Here is a 10,938-nt window from a genome sequence, read left to right as displayed (position 1 = left end):
CACCAAGAGAGTATCTCGTGTCAGGTGATGCGAGAGAATACGCAGCCGGCGAGAAGGTGATCAATTGACTCCGCCTCTTGGTCTCAAAGAATGCAAGCGGGATCGTTGGAAAGGACACGGCGCACTCGCCGCTCGGCGGTCCAGCATCGGTCGAGGTAGGCGAGCCCGAGGAATACTTTGTCGTTAAGAGGGCCCCAGCTCTTCCAAAGAAGTTTCCAGCATGGTGGCGAGGTGGAGCCGTGGAACAACGCACGGTAGCATGAGCTGGCAGAATAGACTCCATTAGTCGCCCATCTCCAGGAGAGGCGGTCGGGCTCGTTGGAGAGGGTGACTAGCTGCAGCTTGCGCCACAAGTTGACATACTCGACGACCGCCAGGGGCCCAAGAGTGCCGTGGATGTCCCTGATGTCTACTACGCAACCTTCTTCTTGTAGACGTTGTTGGGCCTCCAAGTGCAGAGGTTTGTAGGACAGTAGCAAATTTTCCTCAATTGGATGACCTAAGATTTATCAATCCGTGGGAGACGTAGGTTGAAGATGGTCTCTCTCAAACAACCCTGCAACCAAATAACAAAGAGTCTCTTGTGTCCGCGACACACCCAATACAATGGTAAATTGTATAGGTGCACTAGTTCGGCGAAGAGATGGTGATACAAATGCAATATGGATGGTAGATATAGGTTTTCATAAACTGAAATGTAAAAACAGCAAGGTAACTAATGATAAGAGTGAGCACAAACGGTATTGCAATGCGTTGAAACAAGGCCTAGGGTTCATACTTTCACTAGTGCAAGTTCTCTCAACAATAATAACATAATTGGATCATATAACTATCCCTCAACATGCAACAAAGAGTCACTCCAAAGTCACTAATAGCGGAGAACAAACGAAGAGATTATGGTAGGGTACGAAACCATCTCAAAGTTATTCTTTCTGATCAATTCATTGGGTTATTCCTATAAGTGTCACAAACAGCCCTAGAGTTCGTAGTAAAATAACACCTTAAGACACACATCAACCAAAACCCTAATGTCACATAGATACTCCAATGTCACCTCAAGTATCCGTGGGTATGATTATACGATATGCATCACACAAACTCAGATTCATCTATTCAACCAACACATAGAACCTCAAAGAGTGTCCCAAAGTTTCTACCGGAGAATCAAGACGAAAACGTGTGCCAACCCCTATGCATAGGTTCATGGACGGAACCCGCAAGTTGATCACCAAAACATACATCAAGTGAATCACGTGATATCCCATTGTCACCACAGATATGCACAACAAGACATACATCAAGTGTTCTCAAATCATTAAAGACTCAATCCGATAAGATAACTTCAAAGGGAAAACTCAATCCATTACAAGAGAATAGAGGGGGAGAAGCAACATAAGATCCAACTATAATAGCAAAGCTCGCGATACATCAAGATCGTATCACCTCAAGAACATGAGAGAGAGATATCAAATACATAGCTACTGGTACATACCCTCAGCCCCGAGGGTGAACTACTCCCTCCTCGTCATCGAGAGCGTCGGGATGATGAAGATGGCCACCGGTGAGGGTTCCCCCTCCGGCAGGGTGCCGAAACAGGGTCCCGATTGGTTTTTGGTGGCTACAGAGACTTGCGGCGGCGGAACTCCCGATCTATTCTGTTCCCCGATGGTTTTAGGGTATATGGATATATATAGGCGGAAGAAATACGTCAGGGGAGCCACGAGGGGCCCATGAGGGTGGAGGGCGCGCCCAGGGGGGTGGGCGCGCCCCCTGCCTCGTGCCTTCCTCGTTGCTTTCTTGACGTGGACTCCAAGTCTCCCGGGTTGATTTCTTTCCAAAAATAACTTCTCCAGAAGGTTTCATTCTGTTTCGACTACGTTTGATATTCCTTTTCTTCGAAACACCGAAACAAGGGAAAAAACAAGAACTGGCACTGGGCTCTGGGTCAATAGGTTAGTCCCAAAAATAATATAAAAGTGCATAGTAAAGCCCATAAAACATCCAAGATGGATAATATAATAGCATGAATACTTCATAAATTATAGATACGTTGGAGACGTATCAGCATCCCCAAGCTTAATTCCTGCTCGTCCTCGAGTAGGTAAATGATAAAAGAAAGAATTTTATGAAGTGTGAATGCTAGCAGGTGCATAAGTTTGATCAATGATAATTTCAATCACCTTTTCTAGCATCATTATATGTCATAAGAGTAGCTCATATCATAAAACTTTGCATGATCAAGTAACAAATTATTCACATGTTAAAGTATAAATCATAAACTTTCTTGAAAATTAACAAACAGTTCTCAGTCATCAAACAATTGCAATTCATCTTATTTTCAGGAAGAGTCTATGTCAGAGCTTTGATTCAGCAAACTTCACATACTCAACTATCATTTAGTCTTCCATGATTGCTACCACTCAAAGCATATTTTTAGAACAAATAGCATCCATCGAACACAGAGAAAGATAGGGGCTTAATGTTTCGCCTCCCAACTTATTTATCATATAGATAATTGTCAACAATAATAATTCATGATCAAATATATTTGAATGGCCATATATGCTCAGATCCTTCCATCACATGATGCTTGCCAACTAAAGAGTAGGTTGGAATGAGAAGGAATACTACTGACTCTTGCATAAAAGTAAAAGATAGGCCCTTCGCAGAGGGAAGCAGGGATTTGCAGAGGTGCCAGAGCTCGAAGCAAAAACAGAGATGAAAATAATTTTGAGAGGTATGCTTTCATTGTCAACATAACGACCAAGAGTTCCCAATATCTTCCATACTACATACATTATAGGCGGTTCCCAAACAGAAAGGTAAAGATTTTTACTCCCCCTCCACCAACAATCATCAATCCATGGCTTGCCCGAAACAACGGGTGCCTCCAACTAACATCAAACCTGGGGGAGTTTTGTTTGCAATTATTTTTTATTTGATTTTGATCTTTTGATCATGGGACTGGGCATCCCGGTTACCAGCCATTTTCTCGTGAATGATGAGCGGAGTCCACTCATCGTGAGAATAACCCACCTAGCATGGAAGATACTGCTAGCCCCTAGTCGCTACATGAGTGATTCGGGCATACAAAACAGATTATTATTTGAAGGTTTAGAGTTTGGCACATGCAAATTTACTTGGAACGGCAGGTAAATACCGCATATAGGTAGATATGGTGGACACTCATGGAAGAAACTTGGTTCAAGGAGTTTGGATGCACAAGCAGTATTCCCGCTTAGTACAGATATTTTGGCTAGCAAAAGGATTCTAAATAGCAAGCATCACATGTTAGAGGATCCATAACAATATAACTTCTATACAAATATACCCAAGCATAACTCATTATGTTGTCTTCCTTGTCCAACTTCAACTAATTTGCTCAGGTTTGAAAATAATTAATGGGGATCACAATCATAGAAGATGTCCAGGATAGTATATTTATATGTGAAATCTCTCTTCCTTCAATATTCTTTCATGAATTGTTCAAGTGACCAATACAATGCTTGCTAACCTTCAATAAATTTACCACCTCTACTTCTTATATGTGAAGGCATTACTCCCCATGGGAAAGGCATATGAAATATATATAATTTCAGATTTATGACATTCAAATCATTCAACCATTTACTCATAGGATATAAGTGAAGCACACGAGTAAATGACAAAGTACTCCAAAAAGATATAAGTGAAGATCAATGAGTAGTTAAATAATTATGTAGCTATGTGAAGACTCTCTCTCGTTTAAGAATTTCAGATCTTAGTATTTTATTCAAACATCAAGCAAAGTTAAAGAAAATAAAATGACGCTCCAAGCAAAACACATATCATGTGGTGAATAAAAATATAGCTCCAAGTAAAGTTACCGATGAACGAAGACGAAAGAGGGGATGCCATCCGGGGCATCCCCAAGCTTAGGCTCTTGGTTATCCTTGAATATTACCTTGGGGTGCCTTGGGCATCCCCAATCTTAGGCTCTTACCACTCCTTACTCCATAGTCCATCGAATCGTTACCCAAAACTTGAAAACTTCACAACACAAAACTTAACAGAAAATCTCGTGAGCTCCGTTAGCGAAAGAAAAGAAAACACCACTTCAAGGTACTGTAATGAACTCATTCTTTATTTATATTGGTGTTAAACCTACGGTATTCCAACTTCTCTATGGTTTATAAACTATTTTACTAGCCATAGATTCATCAAAATAAGCAAACAACACACGAAAAAAGAATCTGTCAAAAACAGAATAGTCTGTAGTAATCTGTAACTAACGCAAACTTCTGGAACTCCAAAAATTCTACCAAAATAGGTACGACCTAGACAATTTGTTTATTGATCTGCTGCAATTGGAATCAGTATTTTATCACGTTCTGGTGATTTTAAACAATTATTTTCGTGAGCAGAAAGTTTCTGTCTTTTTCAGCAAGATCAAATAATTATCATCTAAGAAGATCCTATAGGTCTTACTTGGCACAAACACTAATTAAAACATAAAACCACATCTAACCAGATGCTAGATAGATTATTTATTGCTAAACAGGAGCAAAAAGCAAGGAACAAAAGTAAGATTGGGTTGCCTCCCAACAAGCGCTATCGTTTAACGCCCCTAGCTAGGCATGATGATTTCAATGATGCTCACAAAAAGATAAGAACTGAAACATAAAGAGAGCATCATGAAGAATATGACTAGCACATTTAAGTCTAACCCACTTCCTATGCATAGGGATTTTGTGAGCGAACAACTTATGAGAACAATAATCAACTAGCATAGGAAGGCAAAACAAGCATAACTTCAAAATTTTCAACACATAGAGGGGAAACTTGATATTATTGCAATTCCTACAAGCATATGTTCCTCCTTCATAATAATTTTCAGTAGCATCATGAATGAATTCAACAATATAACCAGCACATAAAGCATTATTTTCATGATGCACAAGCATAGAAATTTTATTACTCTCCACATAAGCAAATTTCTTCTCGTGAATAATAGTGGGAGCAAACTCAACAAAATAACTATCATGTGATTGAAAATTAAGATCAAGATGACAAGTTTCATGGTTATCATTATTTTTTATAGCATACGTGTCATCACAATAATCATCATAGATAGGAGGCATGCTTTCATCATAATAAATTTGCACATCAAAACTTGGGGGACTAAAAATATCATATTCATCAAACATAGCATCCCCAAGCTTGTGGCTTTGCATGTCATTAGCATCATGGGTATTCAAAGAATTCATACTAACAACATTGCAATCATGCTCATCATTCACATATTTTATGCCAAGCATTTTAATGCATTCTTCCTCTAGCAATTGAGCACAATTATCGGAATCCTTATTTTCACGGAAGACATTAAAAAGATGAAGCATATGAGGCACCCTTAATTCCATTTTTTGTAGTTTTCTTTTATATACTAAACTAGTGATCAAGCAAGAAACTAAAAGATTCGATTGCAAGATCTAAAGATATACCTTCAAGCACTCACCTCCCCGGCAACGACGCCAGAAAAGAGCTTGATGTCTACTACACAACCTTCTTCTTGTAGACGTTGTTGGGCCTCCAAGTGCAGAGGTTTGTAGGACAGTAGCAAATTTCCCTCAAGTGGATGACCTAAGGTTTATCAATTCGTGGGAGGCGTAGGTTGAAGATGGTCTCTCTCAAACAACCCTGCAACCAAATAACAAAGAGTCTCTTGTGTCCCCAACACACCCATTACAATGGTAAATTGTATAGGTGCACTAGTTCGGCGAAGAGATGGTGATACAAGTGCAATATGGATGGTAGATATAGGTTTTTGTAAACTGAAAATGTAAAAACAGCAAGGTAACTAATGATAAGAGTGAGCACAAACAGTATTGCAATGCGTTGAAACAAGGCCTAGGGTTCATACTTTCACTAGTGCAAGTTCTCTCAACAATAATAACATAATTGGATCATATAACTATCCCTCAACATGCAACAAAGAGTCACTCCAAAGTCACTAATAGCGGAGAACAAACGAAGAGATTATGGTAGGGTACGAAACCACCTCAAAGTTATTCTTTTCGATCAATCCATTGGGCTATTCCTATAAGTGTCACAAACAGCCCTAGAGTTCGTAGTAAAATAACACCTTAAGACACACATCAACCAAAACCCTAATGTCACCTAGATACTCCAATGTCACCTCAAGTATCCGTGGGTATGATTATACGATATGCATCACACAATCTCAGATTCATCTATTCAACCAACACATAGAACCTCAAAGAGTGTCCCAAAGTTTCTACCGGAGAATCAAGACGAAAACGTGTGCCAACCCCTATGCATAGGTTCATGGGCGGAACCCGCAAGCACCAAAACATACATCAAGTGAATCACGTGATATCCCATTGTCACCACAGATACGCACGGCAAGACATACATCAAGTGTTCTCAAATCATTAAAGATTCAATCCGATAAAATAACTTCAAAGGGAAAAATCAATCCATTACAAGAGAGTAGAGGGGGACAAGCAACATAAGATTCAACTATAATAGCAAAGCTCGCGATACATCAAGATCCTATCACCTCAAGAACACGAGAGAGAGAGATCAAACACATAGCTACTGGTACATACCCTCAGCCCCGAGGGTGAACTACTCCCTCCTCGTCATGGAGAGCGCCGGGATGATGAAGATGGCCACCGGTGAGGTTCCCCCCTCCGGCAGGGTGCCGGAACAGGGTCCCGATTGGTTTTTGGTGGCTACAGAGGCTTGCGGCGGTGGAACTCCCGATCTATTCTGTTCCTCGAAGGTTTTAGGGTATATGGATATATATAGGCGGAAGAAATACGTCAGGGGAGCCACGAGGGGCCCATGAGGGTGGAGGGCGCGCCCCCCTGCCTTGTGCCTTCCTTGTTTCTTTCTTGACGTGGACTCCAAGTCTCCCGGGTTGCTTTCTTTCCAAAAATAACTTCTCCAGAAGGTTTCATTCCGTTTCGACTCCGTTTGATATTCCTTTTCTTCGAAACACTGAAACAAGGGAAAAAACATGAACTCGCACTAGGCTCTGGGTCAATAGGTTAGTCCCAAAAATAATATAAAAGTGCATAGTAAAGCCCATAAGACATCCAAGATGGATAATATAATAGCATGAATACTTCATAAATTATAGATACGTTGGAGACGTATCAGTCCCCGATCCATGCGTTTTGGGCAAGCCCTTCATAGACCAGCGGGCGGCGGCGCCGGCGATGCGGTACAAGAGAGGTAAGGGTGGGGGCGAGCTTAGAGATAGATTGACCATCGAGCCAGTGGTCATCCCAGAAATGGCATGTCCTACCATCGCCAAGGTGCCATGAGGTAGAAGCGCGGAAGAATCAGCCTGCCTCGTCATCGCGGGGGAGCTGTAGGTGGTGCCATGAGCGCAATGGGTCGGTGGCCTTGAGCCTGAGCCAGCGACACCGTAGCGAAATGCCGGTGAGGCGAAGATCCCGCACGACAAGGCCACCGAAATCCACGGGACGGCACACGCGTTGCCAGGCGACCAGGCAGCAACCCGAGTTGGCGTCCCGACACCCGTGCCAGAAGAAGTCTCAGATGATGCGCGTAATTTTCTTGAGGATCGCCAGACAGATAGCGATCGCCATGAGGATGTGAATAGGCATGGCGGTGAGCAAGTGGCGCACAAGGGTAAGCCGCTCACCGCGAGATAGAAGCACAGCCTTCCAGGTCGCGAGCTTTCTCGCAAGATTGTCCACCAAGGGGAGCAACGCCGAGGAGGGGGTCTTGCGGATGGACAGGGGGAGGCCCAAGTAGACGATGGGGAAAGCGGTGACAGCGCATCCAATCGTGGAATCGATGGCGGTGGTCACCTCCAGGTCGCAGCGAATGGGGGTGGCCGAGCATTTGCAGAAGTTGGTGCGCAGGCCGGAAGCGTCACCGAACACCCGCAGCAGCTCGCGGATCGTGGCCAGCTCCGAGCTGGTTGGGTGGCAGAAGATTACCACGTCATCGATGAACAGGGATATGCTTGACGCGGCGTGTCGGTTGGTTGATGAGGCGTTGGAGCATGCCGGCGCGTGATGCGTGCTGTAACAGAGAGTTCAGCGTGTCAATCGCGATGGCGAAGAGCAGCGGTGAGACGGGGTCGCCCTGGCGCAGCCCGCATGCATGGTCGATGGGTGGCCCGGGGTTGCCATTGACGAGGACTCGCATGGATGCCGTGGAAAGGACACTACTAGGGAAAATCCTAGCAGTAGCGCGGGTTTTAGGACTATCAGTAGCGCGGGCAGGAGCGCTACTAGTACGGCGCTACAGCTAAAGGTTAGCAGTAGCATTGGTTAACCCACGCTACTGCTACACCGACTTAGTAGTAGCGCTTTCTCGACGCGGCGCTACTGGTAATTACTAGTAGCGCTTCTCCCAGCCCGCGCTACTACTATTATTCTGTATTTTATTTCTTTTTTATTTCATGTTGTATTCATACACCTCTATACAAGTTTTCATACAGCAACAATTTAGAGATTGTTTTTACATCATAATGAGTTATTACATCATTGGGTGAAAGAACCGTGGACTAGTTTCAAGTGGATGGACATCCACTTGAAACTAATCTGCGGTTCTTTCACGCAATAATATAATAAATATCATCATCATCATCATCGTCATATCATTAACAACTTATCATCATAATACATCATTGTCATATAACACCTCCTCATGATCATCGTTTTCATCGATGAGACATCACATAACAAGTTGGTCACTAGTCATAATCACAACTACTCCTCATCATCAACTCTAACACATTGTACCTCATAGGACCTACTACATTGTCTTAGGACCTACTATATTCTCTAAGGTAAAATAGCAAAAAAACAAGATAGCCCCTGGCTCTCCATTATGGAGAATGCAGATTATCCTGTCTCCAATTCTTGCCTTTCGCTTAATGTTGCTTCCAAGAACCTCCTTACGAATGTCCAAACATTTTTTCCACTCTTTGATTAGCATGTGTTCACCGGTTTCAGAAATTCGATATGCACAGGTGAGATCCATAGGATGACCTGGCTGTATGTTCATAACTTCAAGGCGACCATTGTAATACATCAGATGAGGCACACAATCCATCGGGATTTTCTGTTGAAAAACATAGTAATAACTCCGTAGTTAGCAATGATATACTAGTTTTAGAAGTATGCAAAAGATGCACGGATGTCGTAATAGTAAAAAATCTTACCAAGGTATCTCCATAGAAGTTATCGTGGTTCAACACGTGCACTAGTGGCATGTATTCACCATAATTTGGAGGAGTTCGATAATAGGTATTGTAATTCTCAAAGAAAGTACAAAATGCGACCAGATGATTTTTCTCCTTATAAGTTAATTCGGAGCCATCGGTGTAGTGGGTTTTGTCTACCATCTTCCGCACATTCTTTGAAGAATGAAAATAAGCTGTCAATGGAAATAAGCTATCAACTATTTTGAAATAACAATATAAATTAGTTAATAACTATGTTTGAGAAACTCACATAGCGGTAGAATCGGAAGCGTATCAACAAGGACCCAAATGTCCATATTGTTTTGCTCGATGTCAGGATCACCAAGATCCATGGTGACAATCATACCCTCATAAAAACCATACATTTTGCAAAGTGCTTCCCAATTTTGGCAACCAAAATGGGTTACGCTCTGAGAATTGTACATATTTACTTCAAAATCCATATCATGATGGGTCCTTAGGTGTATTTTCTTTGTTTCAAAATTTCCATGGTCTTCAAAACCCATCCTCTCCAAGACATAGTGTCTTGCATGGCATGGGATAAGCTAGTCGAATTGTAAAAGATGAAAATTAGACGTTGAAATAGTTGAAGTCGTGCTTAATTACGAAAAAAACACTTGTCTTCGTTGCGTACCGTTTCAACGTCGAAGGTCTCCTCGAGCTTAATGCTGAAGCGCCGATTATCGTCCAGGTGAGGGCACCTGTCGCACAAACCTCGATCGTCGTGGCACCAGCTGCACTCCCCTAGGAGACTTTCGTCATCCGAGTACGACATTTCCTACGTTCATAATTCAAAGATTAAACTTGTACAATTAAATATATGTACTAAAAAACCTAAATTAGATCATTATTTTTCGAGAAAATCCAGGCCACTCTACATATTCTAGCACAAGTCATGCCAGAATTCACGGAAAAATCCGGCATGACCTTTGCTAAAAAAAGGACATATCGAGCACCTGAAATTTGCCGGAACAGAAATTAATCAACACTCCGGCAAAACATAGGCCACTCGGAGGTGTAACCTGAACATGACTGGCCACTTGGGCAACCACATATCCTATTTGAGCAACACAGGATATACATGTTTTTATCTACATCATATATATCTTATAGGACTCATATTGACATGGAGATTTGGCTGGTCTCACCTCGAGGTCGGAAGGGGTCGGTGACGGGGACGACGGCGGGGATGATGGAGGGGCTCCTTGATTTCTGCAAAAGCAAAAACCCTATAAGTTATCACTAATACATCCCGAATAATTGCTTAAAAAAACAAATATGACATGTTCAACTAGTTCTTACTAAATATAAACTTACTATAAATAAATAAAAACTAGTTCTTTTTAAAAATAAAGTAGTTCAACTAGTTATATTAATTTTCTTACTAAAAATACATTAGTTCTATTAATTCAACTAGTTTATTAATTTACTTACTAAACTAGTTCAACTAGTTTATTATTTTACTTACTAATTATTTTAAACACTTACTAAATAAACTAGTTCTATTAAGCACTTACTATAAATAAACTAGTTCTATTAAGCACTTACTAAATAAACTAGTTCTATTAATCACTTAATATAAATAAACTAGTTATATTAATCACTTACTAAATAAACTATTTCTATTAAACACTTGCTAAAAATTCTTCTACCCTAGTTCTACCCTAAATTTTCTTACTTCTATTTTA

This window comes from Triticum aestivum, chromosome 4D, assembly GCF_018294505.1.
Source record: "Triticum aestivum cultivar Chinese Spring chromosome 4D, IWGSC CS RefSeq v2.1, whole genome shotgun sequence".
NCBI lineage: Eukaryota > Viridiplantae > Streptophyta > Magnoliopsida > Poales > Poaceae > Triticum > Triticum aestivum.
The sequence above is the reverse complement of the archived record's forward strand: the minus strand, read 5'-3'. Positions refer to the sequence as shown.